This window comes from Manis pentadactyla, chromosome 8 (genome assembly GCF_030020395.1).
Source record: "Manis pentadactyla isolate mManPen7 chromosome 8, mManPen7.hap1, whole genome shotgun sequence".
Classification (NCBI taxonomy): Eukaryota; Metazoa; Chordata; class Mammalia; order Pholidota; family Manidae; genus Manis; species Manis pentadactyla.
In genome coordinates this window covers 32,050,876-32,075,532 of record NC_080026.1, presented here as the reverse complement: position 1 = coordinate 32,075,532, position 24,657 = coordinate 32,050,876, and the positions used below count along the sequence as shown (strand labels likewise).

The window sequence follows — 24,657 nt, the reverse complement described above, 5'->3', positions numbered from 1 at the left end:
CTGGCTAACCAGCCGTCTTCTGGGGCCATACAGGGAAATGTAAATTTGGTAAGTGAGAGAGAAGCAATATTCTTTGAAAAGATTAGCTTTTTACTTCTTTGCATATTTATGCCCTGTGGCTTCTATGCCCAGCACTTGTCTTGAGGTATCTTTACCACTTGGAAGAATTATGATACTCAGTAATTTTAAATATGAGGCATGAATTCTACTAAAGGGCTGTAATTAGGAAGGAAGAAGAAAAGCTATAAAAGTAGCAGACAGAAGAAAACATGAGAAGATTGATTATTTCTTTGACATAACTTCTTGTAGAGTAACATAAGCATGTATAGATTTTAACAAACTACTAATTAGATTGCGTACATACATTAACAGAATAGGAATACAGATACGTAACAAAAGCAGACCTACAATTACTGACCATCTCCAGTGAAACCAAGAAAACCAGTTAGGTAACCCAGACATTTGTGAAAACTTATCAATAATATGATGGATATTGTCTAACTGATTTTGAATAGTTTGAGAAAAATCAGACAAATTAAAACAACACATCCCTGGAAACTGTTCACATCCCATATGTTCTTTTAACAATAGATAGTCCATAGTAGCACGATTTTGAAGCACTACAACTCGCACTTCTCCTAATTCTTGGTTGAGTTCCGACAATGTAGAACTAGTCAAATTTGTTGTTTTATTGAATGCACAGGCCAGCTTAAATATCTCCTTCCGCATTACAATGGCAAGTCCAGGAACTGGAGGGATGAATGCAGCTGCAACTGCAACAGTGCCAGGATCTTTGTTGAAGTTTTTTGATGGTCATCTTCTGGAGTGACTCTTCCAGAGGATTGGAGGATGGCATTTAGACATCAAGCCAAAAATCTTGAACTTCTCCTTGCTTTCAACCTTTCTTCTTTCCTATCCATTGTAAACCATGTATTAGTTTTCTATTGTTGCATAACAAATTACCATAAGCTTAGCAGTATAAAACAACAGAATTTATTTTCTCTCAGTTCCCATGGATCAGGAGTCCAGGCACAGGTTAGGTTCTCAGGGGCTCACAGGCTGCAGTCAAAATGTTGGTGGGGCCGTGACCTCATCCAAGGCTTGGGGTTCTTGTCCATCTTCATCAGGTTGTGGTAAAATTCACTTCCACTGGGGGTCACTTTCAGCACCTAGAGGCCCCTCTCAGGGCCTAGCCACATTGCTGTCTTACAACACAGCAGGTTTATTTTTCCAAACCAATATCAAAATTTCATTCCAGTGTGCTATGAGGAAATCTCAGTCAGCATAATGTAATCATAGGAATGACTACACCACCATATTCACAGGTTCTGTGCACTCAAGAGGAGATTTTACAGGACATGTACACTAGTGAGTGGGGGCTTTTGGGGCCTTGTAGGATTTTGTCTACCACAAAGCACCAGCACTTCCTAAGGGTTTTATTTCTAATATATGCCTAAATCTGGCCACTTCTCCCATTTCCACTGCCACCCTAGCCCATGACACTACCATCTCTTTCCTTTACTCTAATACTCTTCTGCTCTCCTTTCTTCCACTTTTGCCTCCTTTTACCATTGTCCAAAACTAGCCAGAGTGACCTTGCAAAATTATGTAAGATGATGCTATTAACCCCCTTTAAATCTTCACCAATGTACCATTGCATTTAAAGCAAAATCCACATTTCTTCCCACAGTCTGCAAGCCTCTACATTATCTGGTGCTGCTTACCTATTGTATCATCTTCCTTTTGTTCCCTAGATACCAGTTACCTGGACTTCCTCCCATCCCATTTCTTAAATAAGCCAAAGATGTTTTCTCCCTATGCCTTTGCACTTACTCTGAACAAATTTATTTGGCTATTTGCATCTCAGTTCATACAATACCTCTTTAGAGAAATCTTTCTGATGCTGTAAAGCAACAGCATAAAAGTTCAACCACTCTGAATTACATCAGCCTATTCATTTTCTTTATAGTGTTTACCACCATCAGCAAGTGTATTATTTCTCTCTACTTATACATTATCTGCCCACCCCAAGTAGAATGTTATCTCCGTGAGGCCAGAGGCCATGTCTGTTTCATTCACTAGTATTTCTCCAATACCTAGCATAATACTGTGCTTCATACTAAGTAGGTGCTTGACACATATTATGAACTACACAAAATAATCAGAAATTTGGAAACATATTGTGTAAAAGGACTAAGGTTCTGAGATCATTTTGTAATGTGAAAAACTATACATATATACATACATACATACACACGTGTATTCTCCTTTTCTAAATTGTCTGGAAGTAGAGTATTTAAGAATAAATTATTCTATTTGATAATACTAAAGTCCTCCTTGGACCCTGGAAGGAAAGCATCACTACGGAAATAGCTTTTTCACTGCATTCCCCTTTGGTGGCCTGATATTTTTGCATTGACTATATGGTAGTATTCTCCTCCAGTGGATTCATATCCTGTTCCAGTAACTTAATTTATCACTGTTAGCAACAATAATCCTTATTCCAGAGACTTTGCATGTAGAAGATTCCCTAACAGTTTTAAATTCATGCTTCTGCCACCAAACATGAGCAATCCAGATCCTCCAAAAGCCATCCCTCTCCATCTTTTTGGGAACATCTCAGAGGAGAAGGTGAGTGGAAAACTGCTTGCTGTTTGCAGGGTGAGGTCAGTGTCAGGAGTCCTGCTGTAAGCTGGAACAAGGGGAAAGAAAATGGTTAATTAACTTTGGAAGTGGTCTGTAAGGGGTCTACCTGGAGTGGTTCCTGGTGCTCCAAATAATTCCAGTATCTTCCAGGTTTTTCCTGGAGGAAATACATTGCAGTCCTTAAGAACCTGACTGAAAACTATGTACTGATGACATTTTCTGTGGTCAGTTTGCTAAGTTAAACTATTATATACAGCTTAAGAAATTTAAAGAGCCTCTGGCTAAAGGGCTAAAATGTAACAGGAATGCTTAGGAACTGTTTATATGCTTGATTTGTTTTACAGTGTTTTTGGTCTTTAGTTTTGATTGGATTCTTTTACTGGAACATGAAGGGCATTTAGAAGGCAAGAAAGTGAATAGGGTACATTTGCAACAATATGCCCTAAAGCAACATCTTAATGTCAGAAGTAAATTATAACAACTTACATTACTGATGACATACATTATAATTTAAAGCCAGGGAAATACATCAAGGTTGTTCTCAGTATGATATAAAAATGATTTTCTTCGTATCTTTTGCAACTATATGAAGACCTTTATTGATGAAAGTGGTATCAACAGAAGGTAAAAGAATACATATCTCCTGTAACGCACAAAAATTTTTTTTCTGAAACTTCCCCAAGCTTTTGTATCTATCTCATTGAAATACTGTTTATTTCATAGACAGATGGAATGAATCACTTCTAATGTTACATATGTGACTCCCAAGATGTCAAGAGCAAATATATCTAGAGTTTGACATGATACATTTCTGGTGTAACTATCCAGTCGATAATGGCACAAGTAGTGATGACAGTTAAAGAATAATACTTGTGACCAACTATTAAAACTGCTTAGGAGCCTGAGTAATTTGTCTACACAATCTTTAGTCTCTTAAAAAAAGAAACAAACATTCTTGCATGCTCTTTCTGGTTATCTTTTTTTGCTGTTTTATTTGAGGAATAAATAATGTTTGTTTGTATTCACATTCAAGTCTTTTGAGATTAATGTGAATTCAGGCCTCTAAATTGAGGCCTGAATTAGCTCTCAAATTATTAACAAAACAGATACTTTATAAAATTTTACTTCATTATTACTATAAAAATACTAATATGAGATGAGGCCACAAGTATAAGGGAGAAATATAGAGACATCGCAAAAGTATTGTCCAATGAAAACAATAGATCATGTATTCTTTGGTCATTGAGTATATATGGTCTAAAAATCATACTTTTGGTAGGCATAAGATCCAATGTGGCATTCCATCTCAATTAAAATATACTTGGTAATTGCCAAGTCACAATCACAGCCTGTGCTTTATTCTTCTTCGTGTGTGTGTCTGTGTATGTGTGTGTATACACATACAGATATGGCTGAATTAGCCCTGGGTCTCTAGTACACCTAAATTTCTGACAGGTGCCCAGTGAAGTATTCAGTCAGGAGAGATTCAGCCATTCTTATGTAGCCTTGGCCCCAGCAGCTGAAATAAGTCTAAGAAAAACCTATTCATTTCTTTTAATTTTGTTGTATATTCAAATTGTCCTGTGGGTTGCCAGCTTCCTCTGTTGGTTTTCTCCAAACCTGGCTAAGAATCCTGCATGTCAGAGCTGAAAGGAACTTGGAGATGATCTAGAATATCAGTGGCCACCATGGCAGTGCACCCCTAGGTCTTCTTCAGGAGAGAACCAACTAATCATATTTATACACTCATATACTGTGACTATATATAATAATGACTCTCTGAATTATGTCTATGGGTATGTTTCATCACTGGTTTCCTAGAAAACCTAGAAGAGGGAATAAACTCTTTTGCTTTTTATCTTCTGATCTAAAGGTAGCCTTCTATGAGAGGCTACCGTATTACCTCCAGGGAGAGGTAGGAGGGATGAAGTCCCTCACCACTTGGGATGATGTGGCTTTGAACATTAACTGAGTCATAGCCTACCTTGGGAATGAGGTGACAACTGCATGGCTGCTGGAAAGAAAATGTGTTGTTCAGGGTCAGTGCCCATCTCATGAAACATCAGCGTGCTCTTAATACTTTGAAATGATACTATGTCAGATATCACCCAGAGGAAGCGGTGAGGTTAGAGTCAGGAGGCTGAAGTTTTAGCCGTAATTTACTAAGGCCACCTAATATTAGTAGAATACTCCTACCTTCACGTAAACATTTGTGAGATTGGAAGTGCTCAATAGTCATTTTTCCAATGAAGAATCTTTAGTCCAATTTCTTATTATGTGTATAACTTTGTGTGATGTGTAAAAAACACATTGTCTCTTAACTGGAGGCACTACAATGTGAGGCAAGGCATAACACTATAGGTTTGAAAGGGATTACGAAACCATCTGGGCCAATGTGTCCAAGTGGTTTGTCAGTCTATGCTTAGACACAGGAGCTCAGGTGATTGGAATGTTGTTCTTGACAGTGAGCTACAGTTGGATCTGACATGCACATGCACTCAGGGCCTCATTCCACTCCTAAGCATCCTGGTGCAATGACCATGGACCCAGGTCTCCCTGTCAAAGGGTCTGGACATTATTACTGATTCTTTCCTTGGATCTGTGGCTATAGGTAAGTACAGTCATCATCATTGTAAAACTTGCCATACTGGGTTAACAGTAAATGAGTTCATGGAATTGAAATTGAAATTGAAAATTCCAAACTAGGATTATTTGCTGTGTCAAATTTATCAAATTGCACAAATTTATGACAGCTATACCTTAGTAAATCTGTTAAAATATACTAATAAACATTGAAGGGGAGAAAACACCAACTAGGATTGTTGGATATTTTAACATTTCTTGAAACTGTAATTCTCTGGAGATAAAGGGTGTGAGGGTGGTCTCTTGATTATTTAAGATATATTTCTTAAAAGTCATTTGGAACTACTGATTGTACCTTAAATAAGAAAAAATATTTGTTGCATGTGTTTAACATAATTCTTCCTGTTTGACCCCAATCTTTCCCTGCTCATTAAAAGTTGATTTTGCCATCATCAAAACTGGCCCAAAACAAAAGGATAAAGATTAAATCTTAAAATCATTTCCTCTAAAAACTGGATTTCCCCACAGCCATTGATAAAATCTAATGACACTAGGTTTTATTCCGAACCTCATTATAAAAAAATTCAAGAGTAAATAAAATTTGCTTTTCCATAGTTAGTAATATAGCAGGTTCTTATTACACTGGCTTAGGTTAAAAAGTTTTCAGATGACCCTATAACTGAGCAAAGAAAGAAAAATAATGCATTATGTTTGTATAATACTTTACAAAGTATGACAGTTTTACATGTTATTTGATGTCTGCACAATTACTCTAGAAAGGCATGATGGGCATAATGGACCCAGGCTTTAGCTAAAGAGGGATCATGCCCCAGATCGTATGGTTTTCGACACGTGGCAAGACTCCTACTTAAACCAAGCACTCCTGACCTCAAATTCTATGCTCATCATCTTCCAACATGATCAATGTCTCTCACACATCATATTCCTGCCATGGTTCCTGAGATTTTCCTTGTTTAGAAGATTTTGTTTGGAAATTTGGTTCTCACATCATTTTGAATATATTATAGGTCACTTATGCTGTCTGTAACTTCATGGACTTTAATTGTAAAATGTCAGGTGCCACACCAGCTTTAATATCATTAGCTTTATCCTTCTAAGTCAGTGGAATAAAAGGATTTTTCTATATTTCAAACATACATAAAATGCAGAAGACAGTCAAGGATTCAGTATTTTTGAAGTCTGTTGGCTACATGCAAAACTAATTAGACTATAACTTAAAATTAATGAGTAATGGTATTTCTTTAATTGTTCTGGTTTTTGTTTTTCAATGTTGAAACAGTGCATGACTATTAATTTTCTGCTTAGCTAGTAAGGACTTGGAACTTCTGCTTTCTTTCAGTGCTAACATAGACTGACATATTATAATCCATGTTCAGAGCCAGTCACCTGAAAAGTTTATGATATTTTCATTCATATTGACATTTTCAAGGTCTTCATTTCCTCTTCCAGACCTGTGCTCCTTCCTACCACCCTGCACTGTAAAGAAAAAGCTGGGGAAGATTCAAGTATATGAGGTTTTGTGTTTCCCTATCCTATCTTTTGTCATTATTTTTTATATCAGTAATGATCAAACAGATTTGTGTTCTAAAGACTGTTTCTTTCTGTGCAATAAATATCTATTGAGAATAAACAAGCATTATTATTAGTAATAAATCTTCTAAGCCCTCATATCCATCTGTCTATGTGTCTGTGGGTGGTGGTGGCAGAAGAAGGGGTAAGGGTGGTACAGGCGAAGGTGAAATTTGTTAAGGGATGTGGTAAAGAAAGGTGAGGATCATTCATTTAGCCAGATCCATGTCCCCATGTAGATTAAATCATCTTTCTGATTGATATTTCCATGTGCACAGGTCTAATTCTTTGTCCTAGTTTTTTTCAGCAGTGCTGTGGTCTGAATGTTTGTGTTTGTAGGAAAAATGAAAGTGCCTATGGCCAGGATCCTCACCTGGCCTTAATCTACTTGATGATGTAATTGGCCTACTGCTAAGATAATGCTTACACAACTGTTGGCAATGAGCCCTTAATTTTGGTGCTAGACATAAAGGGCTCTGCCCAGTGCTCTGCCTGAAGACAGAGACAGAGACGGATTATGAACTTGACAGAGGCAGATGTGATTCCAGCATTTGACTTGCCGCTGTGAGACTAAAGCTTGGTATAAACCCTTTTACCCGTAACTGTTCCATTGTTGTTAGTCAGTCTCACTGAATCCAGAGTGAACTTGTCCAGGGGCAATCCCCCTCAGGTGAGACAGCATCACCCCCAAGAGTTCATAAGTTAAAGTCCTTTGTGAGATGGTTAGGTGATGAGGGTGGAGCCAGCATGAAAGGGATTAGTGCTTTTATAAAAGGAACCCCAGAGACCTCTCTGGTTTCCTTCTACCATATGAAGAAAATAAAAAATAAAATGGCACCATCTATGACCTAGAAAGTGGGCCTTCACCAGACACTGCCTCTGCCTATGCCTTGATCTTGGACTTATCAGCCTCTAGAACTGTGAGATAAGTGTCTGTTGTTTATAACCTAGTTTATGGTATTTTGTTACAGCAGTACCAATAGACTAAGATAAGCAGTATGGGCCCCTGCAATCCTAAGCAAAGTACCAAAGTGTTTTAGAAAAGGGTTATGAGGAATGAAATATTGAGTGGTACAGCTTTATATTTATTGGGAGAAAAAAACTTGTGAATTCATTAGGAAGTATTTGTAAGACTGGCAGAGTTTCCCACTCATGTTCTGATGCCTTTGCAAGGAGTGCAGTCTGTTCCTATAAAGCAATTAAGTCATCAAGTGCAGGTGACTAATTTTCTTTGTTATTTTAAATAGCCTTAAGAATCTTTCCACAGGAGGAAGCCTCACCTGATAGTTACTTAACAAGGCATTTACATTTTTAATAGATTGTTGATAAATCCTATTATCAAAATCCGATGCAGAGGCCATACCATAATGGGCAAGATTATGACCAGGTTTTAGAAGTTCTTTGAAGTTACTATGAAGTGTACTATTCTTAATATTCACCAGTAGACTCCATGACACACAGTTATAAAGCCAAAATATAATTAATCATAAATTACCACTATACCAATTTCAATGTTTATAAGCAATTTTCTTGTACATATTTCAGTGCATAGTCCTAACAATCCAAGAAAACTGGTGGCCCGAAGTTGAATGGGCCGTCAATTGGAGTATCACCTGTGCTAGCATTAGCTGTGCTGAGTTCCTTTCTTACACCCTGTGGTCTAACTATTGTCCTATTATAGGTAAGGTATTGGTTGCATATGCTATCTTATTCATTTAAATAATTGTTCATTATGAAAATTTTTTTTTTCCTGAAATCTCTACCTTTAACCTGATTTATATTATCCAATTATGTGGTTATGATGAGGACAGAGCCAATTCATCATGCATAATGATGGGAATCTTCTTTCACTATACTAAGGTCCCACACCTACAGTGACTGACCATTGGAAAACCCAAGACACAAAAGCTTCTAAACTTTGTAGAATTGTTTAGACACTAGTTAACAGTTGTATTAGATTCATTTGCTCAATTCTCCCAGACCACTCTTTCTTGAGTCTTTCAGCTATAGCATTCTTGTCTTTGCAGTTGACTAGCAATGTAGGAAGGATTATAACCAAAGATTGATAATCTCAGAAGGCAAGGGAAGGAATTTCCTTCTAGACCTCTACTTTCAGTGGAGACCAGCAGTGAATGCTTGTCATCCATTTCCCAAATATTTACTCAGCAGCAAACACGGTTTACAAAAGTTAACTTCTCACATACACATTCTTATCTACTTTGGTGAAAGCATTATAAGTATGTGTGAGTACGTGGGTCTTTCAAAATGGACCCGTGAAAGTAATGTATGCACATAGTTGAAAAAGTCCCCTCAGAGGCTATTTTTCTAAAATATATGTTTTTAATTGTTTCATTTTGTCAATATTAGACAATTAAAAAATTTTTGCAGCTTTATTAGGGTGTATTTGATGCATAATAAACTACTTATTTTTAATGTTTACAATTTGATGACTTTTGACATGTATATGTAACATATAATATTTATTTATTTACTATAGGAATTGGCTCAAGCAATTAAGAAGACCAAGAAGTCCCCCAGCATGCCACCTACAAGTTAGAAAACCAGAAAAGCTGGTTTGAGTCTGTGTATAAAATGAGAGTTCCTGTGGCCAGGATTCTCACCTGGCTGTGGTTGACTAGCTCACTGGACACCTGTGGGCAATACATGACTGTTGACTCTATAAAAAGAGCTCTGCCCAGTACTCTGGGCATGACACGGTGGCAGGGCTGCAAGACTGCAGGAGAGCAGAGCAGAGGCTGGAGTGGGCAGTGCCGAAGACAGAGAACCAGAGGACGGCTGTGTGGGACTGCTGTGCAGAGAGGCCCAGAGGATGGCTGTGTGGGATGGCTGTGCGGGACAACTGTGCAGACAGAGGGGCCCAGGATGGCTGTGTGGACAGAGGGGCCCAGAGGCAGAGACCAGCTTGCTGCATGCAGACTCACTCTGAGTGAACGGAATTTTAGTGACTGACCTGCCATCTGGAAATAAAGTTGGGTATAGCCCTTTCACCCCAAGAACGTTTTGCTGTCAATTTCTTTGGTCACACTGAATCCATAGCAAACTTGCCCAGGGCTGAAACCTATTGGCAAGACAGAGTCCAAGGGCCCAAGAACTAGGAGAACTTAGCATCCAAAGACAGAAGATGGACATCCCAGCTCAAGCCAAAAAATGTAAAGTGTTTGTCTGCTGCCTTTTTGTTCTATTCAGGTTCTCAGTAGATGGGATAATACCTATCCACACTGGCAAGGATGATCTTTTTTTACTCACATTCAAATGCTAATCTCTTCTGGAGACATCTTCACAGACACATCCAGAAATAATGTTGTACCAAATATCTGGGTGTCCCTTGGCCCAGTCAAGTTGACATGTAATATCAAATATCATAGGGTACTAGGCAGATCTTTGGGGAGCAAGGAGCTCTTTACTTTCTATAATGATATAAAAGGTATGAACCTGTGGTTCTGAGACCTTCTGATCTGCAGATTTCTTGCTCATGAAGCTGTTTTGCCACTTCTCTATTGTACATTTGCATGGGAAATACAGAGGCTGGCAGCCAGGGTTATTCCCTTATCTTTATTTTGGGGTTATCTTGGTAATGCTTGCTTACTGACTTATTGGTACCAATGGGAAAGCAACTTTGAACCAAGTTTGAGTTGTCATTCTCACCAATTTGAAAAACCAGGCGGACCCTTTTTGGCCTGACATGATCACCCCATTTTCTGCTCTGTACTCTAGTCATCCTATTTGGAGTACCCAAGACCAATTTCTAAGGCCTTCTGTCACTTTCTAAGGACCTTTAGTTGACGACTTGTTTGCACCCACCTCTGCAGGCATTTAGGATTTAGGTTCTGTTATTTAATCTCTGTCACTCTGCTACTGGTTGAACATGTGTGTTTCCCCCATTCTGACCCCTTTCTCCTGCTTATATCCAACTAAGTGCCTACTCTAACAATTCTGTATTTGGAATTTATCCTTAATTAGCTGTTTTTTCATTCCTGGTCACTTTACTCTTATGGATTCATAAGTTTTTTTTTCTTTTTTAAATTTCTTTACCTTTATTTTGGTAGGATTGGGAGTGGAAACAGATACAAATGCATGTGCTCTCTGCCATGTTTTACTCAGTTGTCATTATGTCTTACACTTAAAAAAAATAACATCTTTATTGAAGTAGTATTTACATACTACAAAATTCATGTATTTTAACTGTAAAATTGGTATTGTTTTTAGATCTTAGATGTTTTAAATGGTCTACTCAATAGTTAAATGCAGAATCCTGATAACTACAGATGTCTTTTTCTACCTTAAAACCACATAGATAAATATATACATTCCTCTTGGTGAGAGTGGAGGGAAAGCTATATGCTCTTAACACTTAGAAGAAAAGTATTATAGACTTTTGTCATAGATCTGGATGAAAATAAGTGAAAGACCAATATAGTGGGCAATATTTTAAACTACAATGGCCAATAGCAGAACTATTGTTTATGAGTAAGCAATCATGACAAAAATAGAAGAATATCCTCTACTGTACACTCAATAATGCTTAATTGGTTCCTACTGAATTTAAAATATGTTAAAAATGTAAGAAAATAAATGCATCAGCTAAAAAAGAATAGATCAACTAAAAATACAATAAAATAAAATAAGATAAAATAAGCCCAAGACTTTAGGTGCTTTTAGACTGCAAGCAATCAGTTTAACTTCTAGTTTAAGAAATTGTGGGTGAGTTCTCAGAAGCTGACAGCCTAAAGAAACAGCAAATTATATCCTGCATCTGATTCTCAACTCAAAACTTAAATTTCCTATTTAATCTTTTCCTTTTTTTTTCTTCCTCAGAATACATTCCTCCTTTTTTCTACTTCTCTGGTATTTACTCCTTATGCCTTTATCTCTTCTTCTTTTCCTTTTTCTCATACCTCTCTCCTCTTTAACTCACCAAGATGTGGCTGGAATGAAGTGTTTTATATGCAACTGTTATTATTAAAGTTGAATCAAGTTGAATTTTCCTAATTGGCTCATTTCCCTCATTAAAAACTTTAGATGGCTTCCCCTTATCTACATACAGCACAAAGGCCAATCTTGCTTAGTGTCCCATTCAGGGTCTTCTTCAACTAACCCCTACTTGCTTTACCAGCCTCATCTCCAAGGACAGTAGCTCTTCAGTATCTCAAATCCACAAAGCCACAGGAGCCAGTGAGCTTACAAAGCATACTACTTACTCTCTATTAGTCATCTGTGTTCTTCCACTTTGCCTAGATCAGGCCATGAATATTGTAGGTGTTTAATAAATATGAGTTGAATTTGAATTTTCTGTTATAAATTTGAAAGCAAATGAGTTGAAGTATTACTATTTCTCAATTTAAGAATTTAGAAGCCAATTAAATTAAGTCACATTTGGCTTATGACTCATTTTTTTTCTTCTTTAACATAGAAATAAAGCTGTTAAAGGTACAAAAGGTTTCCTTGCCTGCATTTCCATGCCCTGGTCTTTTGTTTGATCACACAGATGGCACTAGGTGTTTGACTCTGGTACATGGTTGATGCTCATGGATAAAAAGCAAGAAGTGAGACTGAGTTCCAACTTCATAAATTGTTGATTAGTAGACCATAGTTCACTTTCACTGTTGAGAGATATTGCTGCCAATGTTTTAATCATTCTGGGCTCTTCTCCATTACATAAACTTGCTATATAAATTCCTATGTTTTCATTCACATGTTGCACCCTTCTTTCCTCAATTCTCTTGAGTAAAATCTTGCAGAAAGAGTAAACAGACATTTCCTTGACATTTACAAAGGGCCCAAGAAGTCCACAATTTAGGCACTAATGAAATATGAACTATGCCACATTATACTTTGAGAATGACCTTGTGTCAATGTCAAATATGGAGAATGAGTGTTCAGGGCATTTCATGGTTTCTATCCAAATCTTATGGCACCTCATAGAATCTTTTCTATACTTATATGCCCTGATTTTTTGTAGACATTAATACAAAAATGATAATTTAGGTTGTTCTAAAAAATCTAAAATCTGATTTATCTATGAGACACACTTCAGAACACAAACCAATTTTGCTACAGTAATACTTTGTCAATATTTTCTGGCAGAAGACAAATGTTGTTATTATTTCACCATTTCTTACATTTGTAAAAGTTTAGAATTTTACAAAATGATTCTTTGCATGTCAAAACAGTAAGCTGATGAAAAGAAAAATATATATATAGCCATTTTTGTATCTGATAGCAATGATGGATAATCCAGGTGTGCTGAGTTATAAATGGGGCACATACCATATTGACAGCTAAAAAAAAAAGTGAATACAGTTTTAATGGAGAAATGCCTCTTTTCATTAAAATCATAGATACATTTTTTTAGAAAGCTTAATTTGAGTTGTTTCACTTTTAATTTGATTGGATATTCTCCATGATAGAAAATTGAAATCAGGACTATCTAAAAGTCATCAGTTCCCACCTAGTAGTTCCTTGGCCGGCATTTAGAACAAACAGTTGTGGAGTCAGTGAGTACTCAGCAAAATTGGGAAAAAGATGAAATTACGTTTCAGGCTTCCCACCTTTTCTTTTCTAAGCCCTTTTCTAGATCTCCTTTTCTATTATCTACACTCCAACACACACACAGAGTCACTCAATATCCTCACATTATCTCAGCCTTTTTCATAGAGGAAATCTGATAAATTCTATGAAGGTAGATGCTTAGAAATTTAATGTGCTACAATGATCAAGAGAATTAGAAGTTAACAAAAGAGCCCAAGAGGAAAGACAATGAAGACAATGCATGACTCAGTACTTGTGGGATTTTGAAAAATAACTTGGGGAGAATTTTTCTAGAACTTTAGGTTCAAGATACAAATGGCAAGTCTTTCTCTGAGATGGTATCCATAACCTCATGAAGAAACAGAGTGTTTATGTTTGAACCGGAGCTGGTGATCAGGAAAACTGGCACTGTGCTCCCAGTAATTATTCACTTTTTCCAAGAAGATGTTATACTTAGCAGTTATGCTCTACTTTATTCCATGCACCCATTCCTGGTGTTATTTCATTACATTATTTTCCCAAAGGCAGGAGCATACTCCATAGAATATTTCTTATCTCCACATAAATAGTTCTCCAAAATAATTGACCCTTTCAATTCCTTCTATAAAGTAAACTGATTCCCATGGAACACTTAATTCCCTGGCTAATCCCTAAAATGACCAAAAAATTATTTGTCATCAATTTATCTATTTGTTCTTGAATCTTTTATGCCAGTCAGATTTGTTATTCTAATTGTGTAATGTAATGAAATGGTATGCAAGCTATGAAAAATAACTAAAATAGTATGTAAATGTGAAAGTAAAAAGAGATTTGTTGTGTCTAAAACAGTAAATTGAATGCCTTGCATGGACTCAATAACTGTTAGTCAAAAAACTGAATTGGAATAGATAAGAGTAAAAATAATTCACAAAACTTGAAAGAATTGTGGACACATTGCTTTACAAATTTCCTTAGTTTTTTTTCATTTAAAAAATGTGAAACTATAAATTGCAAGTAATACATTTCAGATATGATTTATGCAAGAAATAGAACTCCAATCATGGACCTATAGTTATGTAAAAGCATCTGGTCTTACCTCAAAGAATTGCCTTGTGAAGGAGCATTTATATGTTAGATGTTTAAAATTGTTTGAGGTATATATATAACATTTTTATGAGCCAAATTTAATCTTTTATTATTATTATTATTATTATTATTATTATTATTATTATTATTACTTATATCACCAGATACTGATCCAGTCACTTCTGAGAATCAGGCTTCTATGAAATATCAGTGAAGGAGGTCTTTACTTGCAAACCAACATCACATGAATTCAGAGGGCATGTGATGAAGTTGAGAGTGAAGAAAAGGAGGAAAATGTAAGAAAGAATCCATGCTTAGTGGTCAAATGATTCCTACAATCCCCTCTATAAAGTATGGATATTTTTAGAGAAAATTTAGTACCTATGTAAGTAAATATCTCTAGGGAAGAGAAGATACAAAGTGGTAAGTGATTGAGATTTATAAGTGAGGAAGAGAGAAAGCATATTGTGTCTCTTCAGTGTCCCAATGGGGGTATAAGAAGTAAAAATTCAGAATGGGGGTTTGTTGCCTAGATGGTGGTTAAACTAAACCAAAGAACAGTCAACATTTAGATTGCATTTAATTGAGTCAGACCATAAAATACATGCCTGGAAGACCAACCAGTAGGAGCCGTGGAAGAAGCAATCTCCCATCAAGGACAATGATCTGCTTCCCTTGGCAATGGTTTGGTAGCTTTCTTCAACTAAAATATGAACTCCTTGGGCAGAAGTCACATTTCTCCTGGCTGTAAGAAAGCTTGACATATCGGTGATGCTCTAAATGTATTTGTTAAATCGTGGCCTGAATTCTTTACCTTATTAACTTGTCCTTCCTTTTCCTTACCTCTTAGTTCTGACAATGGTTGTCAGGCCCCTCCATGGTCAATGAAGACAAGCAGAACTCATGTTAATTGCACTTTCCCAATACCATGTTTTTCGGGGTTATTTCATAATTAGCATTCTAAATTGTGTTAAAAACATTTTGGATCCTTGAATGGAAAGTGTTAGGAAAGTATATGAATATACCACCATTATCTTAGGGTGTCTTGAAGCAGATGCTTAGAAAGGATTTGTATGCAAATGATTTATTGGGAGAATGCTTTCAGGAGAAATGGTAAGGGAGTGAGAGACATCAAGGAGGGAGAAGGAAGATAAGAGCACAACTTACCTCGGCGTCATCCTAACCTCAGCTTGATCCCACAGGGTACTCTGGAGATTAAAGGCTATTTTCCCTCTGCAGCCACAGGATCAGAATTTTGTACCCTCTCTTCAGTCAGTCATTGACTACAGTCCTCCCTGGGGCTACATAAACTCGCAGGTGTTTCCTGGAAAGTCATTCCTAGGACTCCAAGGCCAATCCTCTGAAGAAGGTTGCTGGTATGAACTGTTAACAGGTAACATGAAGAGGCTATAGTGTGGACACACAAAACCAGTGAGAGGGATCCAGGGAGCTGGACAGAGCATTAAGGAATCTCCTAATGCCAAAGTTTATACTGAACAAAACTCATTTGTCGCCTTCTGATCTGTAATATGGATATATGAACACACAGTGTTCTTTGGGGTTCCACTGGCATTCTCATGCCCTGTGTGGAGTGCTACTGGTGATTTGCACTGACCAGATGTTTTCAGGTTTAATATATGCTTTCACAGGTCTATTTTACTGTAGGTCACCAACCTTCTAGGGGAGAATATCCAGTTAATTACTTTACACTTTTCTTAGATTGAACTCATGTTCCCCAATATAAGTTCCATGTGGTAAGATATGAAAATTAACATGACCCATTGACAATTACAATGTGCACTGAGGTTTGGTTTTCTGCCAATTACTGTAATCCATGTCCTAAATCCACACTGAGCACATAAAAGAGAAATATATAATTTTTATGTTACTGAAATTACAAATATTCTTGAGAATCTAGTATGTAGTTCAAGATAGATTTCTAAAAATGATATGCTAAGGATGTCAATCTTAGCATGAGTATGCTAAATTTGTTCTACTTTTCTTTAATCCTTTTGATATTGCTACTATTTAAAAAAGTAACTTTTTTGAGAAGTGCAACTTTTGTTTTATTTTTCACTTAAATGTAAACAACAATGGTCATATGATTATAAGCTCTTTATATATAATAATATTCATACATAAAATATGTATGCCTAGAGTCAGCATTATAGCAGTAAGTTAAAACACAAACATGATTTACCAAGAAATAATTGTTTTAAATGTTATGCTCCACAATGAACAAATCACATGTCACAAAACCCATATACCTTCATTATTCAGTTTTTAATTATAAAATCAAAACTATTTATTCAATAATCATAATTATCTTTTTCTTTAACAAAGTAATATTACTGCCAGATTCAGAGAGAGTATTCACAAGTGAGCTATAGGGAAGAACTATAAACTGTTATATCTAGGTGGAAAAAAAGTAAGTGCTAGAAAGTCAGCAGAAACATTAATTGAACATGCCTGGTGGACATCTGGGCTTGTATGTTCAATATAAAGCAGTACAACAATAAATGTCCATAATGAACAAAGTATGACATATTCACTGCACTGTTCATTAAAACATAATTTTGATAGATTTCCTTCAAAAAGAAGTTAAATGTTTTCAATCCTTGTTTTGTTAAACATAAGTTATTTGGAAATTTCTCTTGTGAAATATTTCATTTCTGAAAATAATAGAAAAACTAGAGAGTGTCCTTTTTCTATCTTGAAGTAGCACAAGGTTACTTTGCTGTTAATGTACACATATACCTCAAATCACTAGAATTTTTTTATACATAAGTTAGTTTCTGACCAGCACAGTGAAGATATAACATGTCTTAAGAAAGTTTTCAGTTTTTCAAAAGCTCCAAATTATTTGAATTCAAACAGAATGTAAAAGGAGCAAAGTAGCCACTGGGGGTGTACCTACAGTAAGCAAAGGGTTCACTTTGGTGGACACGTAACATGCGTCAGCACATTTAAAATGTGGACTATGTGATCATACAATCACTGACACCCCCAGAGGTTATCCTTATATGTTTATCAAAGTAACTAATTAGAATAAAAACAAACAAAAGAGCAAAAAGAACCAGATGGTTTTACAGCTGAATTTCACCAAATGTTTAAAGAACAGTTAGTATCAACTTCTCAAGTTCTGCCAAAAAAATGAAAAGGAGGGACACTCCCAAACTCATTTTATAAGTCCAGCATTACCCTGATACCAAAGCCAGACAAGGATACTAAACAAACAAACAAACAAACAAACAAACAAAAAAGACTATAGGCCAATATCCCTGGTAAAATTAGATGAAAAAATTCTCCCAAAACCCCTTGAATTTAGTAGAACATTAAAAGGATCATACATCATGACTAAGTGGGATTTATTTCTGGGATCTAAGGATGGTTCAACATAAATAAATGAATATGATATATCACATTGATAGAATGAAAGATGAAAATCATATGACCTTCTTAATAGATGCAGAAAACACTTTTGACAAAATGTAACATCTGTTCATAATAAAAACTTTCAACAAAATAGGTATAGAGGGTAAGTACCTCAACATAATCAAGACCATATATGATAGATCCACAGCCAACATCATACTTAATAGTGAAAAGCTGTTCCTCTAAGACTGAGAACAAGACATGGATGTCCACTCTCACCACTCTTATTCAACATAGTACTGGAAGTCCTAGCATGAGCAATCAGGGAAGAAAAAGAAATAAGAGACATCTAAATCAGAAAACAAGAAGAAAAGCCGTCTTTGTTTGCAGATGATGTGATCTTATGTAGAGAGAATCCTAAAAAAGCCTTATTAAAACTAATCAACAAATTCAGTAAATTTGCAGGATAAAAAAATCAATATACAAAAATCAAAAATCAGTTGTACTTCTACACACTAACAATAAAATAGCTGAAAAGGGATGAAAACAATCCCATTTACAACAGCATCAAAAAATTAAAGTGCCTGGGAATAAATTTATCCAAGGAGGTGAAAGATCTGTACATTGAAAACTGTAACACTTTGAAGAAAGAAACTGAAGAAGACACAAACAAATGGGAAGATATCCCATATTAATAGATCAGAAGAATTCATATTGTTAAAATGTCCATACCACACAAAGCCATCTATAGATTCAATACAGTGCCTCTCAAAATTTCAATGGCATTTTTCACTGAAATAAATCTAAATTTGCACGGAACCAAAAGACTTCAAATTGCCAAAGCAATCCTGAAAAAGGTTAAAGCTGGAGGCATTATGCACTCTGGTTTCAAACTATATTATAAAGCTATAATAATCAAAACAGTGTGGTACTAGCATAAGAAAGGTACATAGACAAATGAAACAGAATTGAGAGCCTAGAAATAAACCCTACATATATGATTGACCAATATTTGACAAGGGAGCCAAGAATACACAATGGAAAAGGATAGTTTTTTCATTAATTGTGTTGGGAAAACTTGACAATCACCTGCAGAAGAATGAAATTGGACCCCTTTCCTACACCACTCACAAAAATTAACTAGGAATGGATTAAAAACTTAAATGTAATACCTGAAACTATAAAAATCCTAGAAAAAGGGAAAAGCTCCTTGACTGTCTCGGCAATAATTTTTTGGATATGACACCAAAAGCACAGGCAACGAAAGCAGAAGTTAATCAGAGGGACTATACCAAATAAAAAATCTTCTGTACAGCAAAGGAAACAATCAGCAAAATAAAAGGAAACTTACAGAATTGGAGAAAATATTTGCAAATTATATATCTGATAAGGGGTTAAATATACAAAATACATAAAGAACTTACACAACTTAATAACAGCAAAACAATCCTATTAAAAATGGGAAAAAGAAATGCAGAGACATTTTTGCAAAGAAGATACACAAATGGTCAACAGGTACATGACAAGGTCCTTGATATCACTAATCATAAGGGAAATTCAAATCAAAACCACAATAAGATATCAGCTCACATCTTCTAGAATGACTATCAGCAAAAAGATAAGAGATAACAAGTGTTGGCAAGCATATGGAGAAAATAGAACCCTTGTGTGCTGTTGGTGAGGATGTAAATGTCACAGCCATTATATAAAACAGGATGGGGTTCCTCAAAAAATTAAAAATAGAAATATGATCAGCAATCCAAATCTGTGGTAAATATCCAAAGGAAATGCGAACAGTATCTTAAAGAGGTATATCTACTCCTATGTTAATTGAAGCATTATTCACAATAACCAAGATATAGAAACAACCTAAGTGTCCATTAACAGATGGATGGATAAAGAAGATGCGAAACTATCTATCTACCATCTATCTACCATCTATCTATCTATCTATCTATCTATCTATCTATCTATCTATCTATCATCTATCTATCCATCCATCTATCTACCTATCTATACACACACACACACACACACGCATATATATACACTTATATGTACTCACATATACACACACACACACAAATACACACACTGAAATATTATTCAGCCATGAGAAAGAAGGAAATCCTGTCATTTGTGACAACATGAATGGAACTTGAAGGTATAATTCTAAGTGAAATAAGTCAGAGAAAGACAAAAACTATGATATCACTTATATTTGAAATCTTAAAAGCCAAACTTTCAAAAACAGGGAGTAGATTGGTGGTGACCAGGGACTAGACAGAGGCTAGGGGGAATAGGGTGATGTTGATCATAGAGTGCAAATGTCCAGTTATAAGACAAATAAGTTCTGGGGATCTAATGTACAGCATGGTGATTATAGTTAATAATATTTTATTATGTACTTGAAAGTTGTTAAGAGAGTAGATCTTAAATGTTCTCAAAAATAAGTGACAATTATGTGATGTGATGGAAGTGTTAGCCTGCACTATGGTGGTAAGCATTTTGCAATATATGTGTATCAAATCAACATATTTACACACCTTAAATTTATACAATGTTATATTTCAATTATATCTTAGTAATTCTGGACAAAAACAAAATCAGAACAGAGATTGCCAGTGGTAACTGTAAATTGACTGGATGGAGGTAAGAGGCAATATTCTTAGGTAATGGAAATAACCTACTGATTGGTGTGGTAGTTAGATAGGCATATTTTGTAAAAATCTCCATTAAATTGTACACTGAAAAGTGTGCATTTCACTATTCATAAGTTTTATGTTAATAAATAAAAATAGCACATCTCTTGCAAACTTTGGTCTCTCTACTTTATTAATAACAAATTATGTAGAATACTTTTTACCTCACTACATATCAAGGTTCAAAATTGCTACTCTCAGGCATACACTAGGAAGCCATGCCCAGAGCCATTCAGAAGTAGTTTGGAGATTCTAATTGCAAAGTTACCTTAGCAGAGTTGTAGGAGGTAAGAAACACTGAATGAAGAGTTGTGGGAAGTTATAAGTAGAAATGGCTGCCCTTGCACTCAGTGAAAGAAGCAAGCTGTCACCAGTGGAAACCACTATTCATTCATTAATTCAATCATATATTTCATCAGTGCCTAATACAAACTGCATTGTTGTAGGCCCATGATCTAATGGTAAATTAGCTAACATCATGGGACCACTCTCATAGTGTGGGGTGGGTGGGGGGCAGATATTTATCAAATAATCATACCAATGTATGTATTAGTATATACTAATTAGTACTAAATGTATACTAAATTAGTACTAATATGAAAAGAGCAATAAAGGAAAGTATACAGAGCTATGAGAGTTTCTAACAAAATAGAAATTCCTTATATTTATTTATTATAAAAATCCTATGAAGTAATTGCAATCATTACTGTTTCCATTTAGTTCCTGAAGAATCTGAGGTAATAAGAGAATTAGTAACTTACCAAAGGTCACAGAGTTGGCCAGTGGCCAAGCCAGAGTTTCCATCCAGGCATTCTACCTCTAGATTCTGTGTTCTTAAACATAATGATGCAAAGCATATCCATCTGGTCTGGATGTTTAAGAAGATATCCCTGAAAAATAAAAACAAAAACAAATAAAAAAACATTTAAGCTGAGATCTGAGAATTCAGAATTCCAGGTAGGAATCACATGGAAGAGGAATAGAAGAATGTATGCAAATCCCCTGACATGGCTGGGAGGATGGCATAGCTGATGGACAAATTGTACATATCTAGTAATTCTACAAAACTTATAGGAGATTCTAAGTATCATTAAACAGTCAGAAAAGAGAGATAATATTGACTTTAAAGTTTCATTAGTTTGCATTCCTAAATTTAAAGAGAAGACTTTCTAAGTTAGGAGTTGATCTTCATCTCCCATCAGCAGCAGCATCTCTTTGCTGTTCTGTCCTCTGGGTGTGAAGAATGGGCCATCCTTTACTGTTCTGAGACCCTTTCCAATTTAGATACCAGTATTGCTCACTGATACTAAGCACTGATTGCAATAGCATGAAACCTTTAGCCACAATTCTTTTCTCTAATCTGGCTAAGGAAAGTTCTTTTCCCAACAACTGCAGCCCATTGTTCCACAAAGGCTCTTCTCTGAGAAACATAAAGCAGTTAATTCCCACTGCCAAACACAGCAGGAAGGTAGTACTTTTTTCAAATATCAAATCAATCCAGTTTCATTTAGACTTAAATGATTTTTCTGGCCGGTCTTCATGTAGATACCTCTGCAGTCAATTAGTGTTGTCACTTTTAATCTCTTGTAGTCAGATCCTGGTCGTTTCCCATTAGAGTCTATTAAATAGATTCTTATGGCCTGGCTGAACTGACTCTGCAGTGCAGTATCTGTAGAAAGCACGTTAGCCATCATTATGCAGCTGGCATTTACTAAAGGTTAGATATTACTGATAACCTTAATCACAAATTATGCTGCTTTGCCTGAAAATTCACTCCTGGATTTCCTTGCCACCAATCTCCAAGGTTCCTGAAACACTCAGGCAATGCCTGCATGGAAAGGCACCTTGAATTATGCATCTTGGCTCACACCACTTTAAACTCCATGGCCTTTGCGTCAAGATCCAAAGGTCCAGGAGTTGTCAGGGACAGAGGTACCTGCGTCTAACTGCAATGCTGGATGCACTCTGACTAAAGAGGAAGGAGGGATACAATTTCCTCAGGAAAACAGAGCCCTGTCCTTCTGTGGCTTGGCTCAGTCCATTGGGTCTTGCAAATAAATAACCATGAAACTGTAGAAAATTGAAGGACAGATAAAACTTACAGAAAGTTTATACTTGTAATTGAAAATATACCACAATGCTAGTGTAACTCAAAACATATAGCAGATACAAAATGGCATCCAAAAGCAACAAATCAAGTGTCAGAAAGCATGGCTTCCACATACCTAGTACCACCTGCTGCTGTGACCTCGAGAGTTGCCTGATTTCTCGGGGTCTCTGCCTCTGGAAGTCCTTGGTTAAATATAATTTGTGGGTCCTGACAAGTGAGGTGAGCTGATTAGCATGTTCTATCTCATTAGCAGAGTTGGGGATGGAGGAGATGGGCAGGACTGGCCCAGGACTCTCCAGCCAGGCTGGTCCTCTCTGTGGAATGGCTGCAGGCCGATTCATCTCTGCTAGGTCCCAGGGGAAGGGAGACCGGGAAGGTAGCACTGAAAGGCAACTATGTCTGCTACATAGCTTTATGGGCAGCCAGTCTGAGCAGAGGTCTCAGACCATCTCAGAGAATTCTGGCCCCTTTTAACCTTCCATCCATAGGCCTATTTAATACATTTCTTAAGCACTTAATTAGATAAGGTCTCTGTCCTTCAAGGGCTTATAGTTCAGTAGGAAAAAAGTCAGCTGGTTTTGGACAGATGGTCCCAGAGAAAATGAAATTCAAGTCTTTATTTTGATTTAGACCAAAATACTTGGACCCTATTCTAGATTCGATTTCTCTGCAGTTGTTCTATTACAAACTCCATCAGTTTCTTCTTTATCTGCCCCAAAGAAATTCTTTATACATAAACATCAAACAGCATATGGGACAAATCGGTGGGTGTTAGAAACTTGGTATGCTACTGAGTATTTCTGAAGAAATGTAGTTTCTTTGGTTTACCATTTTCAGAAACTCACTCAAGGCCACAAAATGTTCCCCAGTAGAATTCCTGCTTGATCTACTTGAATACGTGACTTAGGATCATTTGTCACTAAACTATTAGCAAATGCTTGCTAATGGGCTTAAAAACTATTAAGTATTTTTAAGCAAAATTTCTGAAAATGACTGTCCTATAATTTTTCTAATCAAGTTAATTTTTTTATATGACCAATATATATAAAGCTAAATTTAATAAAGCCAAGCTGTGCTCACTTACTGTATTAAGGCAGATGGCAGAGGTGAAGAACCAGTGTGGTTTTGGAATTGTCCTAGAAAGTTTCTTAGAGGATGAGGAAGAGTCAAATTAAATGAAAGGAAGAAAAAAATGATTTCCAGTAATGAAATGATGTGAGGAAAGTTTAGAGGTAGGACCCATTCTGGGGACCTTGGCCAGCAGAGTGCTTTTTTTACAAAGCCCAATGCAGGAACAATAAGAGGTCTTTAGGGCTATTTGCCCCATTTAAAGTAAAAATGGGTATTTACTTCACTGGTTCTCCTGCACAGGCAGGAAAAGTGTATATTCCTACAACTACTGTACTAAATAAAACAACATAAATAAAAGTAAGCAGCATTGGTTTTTAGCCACAATATCAACCCCTATGCATATTTGAGAAGTAGTGATATCCTCACAACTTTCTTTATAATATTTATCATTGTGTTAGTTTGGGTCCTTCAAGCAGCGGATGCTAAAAAGTGATCAGACATGCAAGAAATATATTAGGGAAAAATACCTTCAAGAGAAGAGGGAGGGAGATGAGAGGCTGGGGAGGGCTGTCAGACTGTGATACAGGCTGACCCTGAGGAAAGGAGAGAGAGAAGGCAGGCAGGCAGGTTGCGTGGAAGCATTGCAGGTTGCAACGCTGTGCTAAGAAAGTTTGGTGACCTTGTCAAAGACTCCTCAAGCTCAGCTCAGCCTTCAGAGCAGTCCCCATCTCCCCAGATGAGCCAGCCTCAATATTCCCTTGTGCTCCGTTGTTGTCTGGGAGCAGTGCACAGGAAGTGTGTCTCTGTGCAGACACACAAATGGATACCAGAGAGCAGCAGCTGAAGCTTTTGAACAACCAGCTTCCTTGCAGGTGGAAATCTGACGGTCACATTCCCTTGGTTGCCATAATCCTGAAATTAGACCTTGGGCCTTACCACAAAATGTGGATCATGTGTGGCTCACTC

The 24,657-nt window shown here is 36.4% G+C and overlaps 1 long non-coding RNA gene across 1 annotated transcript; it reads left to right on the top strand.

The window, feature by feature from the left end:
• The first annotated feature begins 3,367 nt into the window (after nucleotides 1-3,367).
• On the top strand, nucleotides 3,368-9,802 carry LOC118913017 (uncharacterized). The gene is made up of 3 exons (XR_005025043.2): nucleotides 3,368-3,462; nucleotides 5,112-5,257; nucleotides 9,317-9,802. It is a non-coding gene; the product is annotated as an uncharacterized LOC118913017 (long non-coding RNA).
• Nucleotides 9,803-24,657: the final 14,855 nt, after the last annotated feature.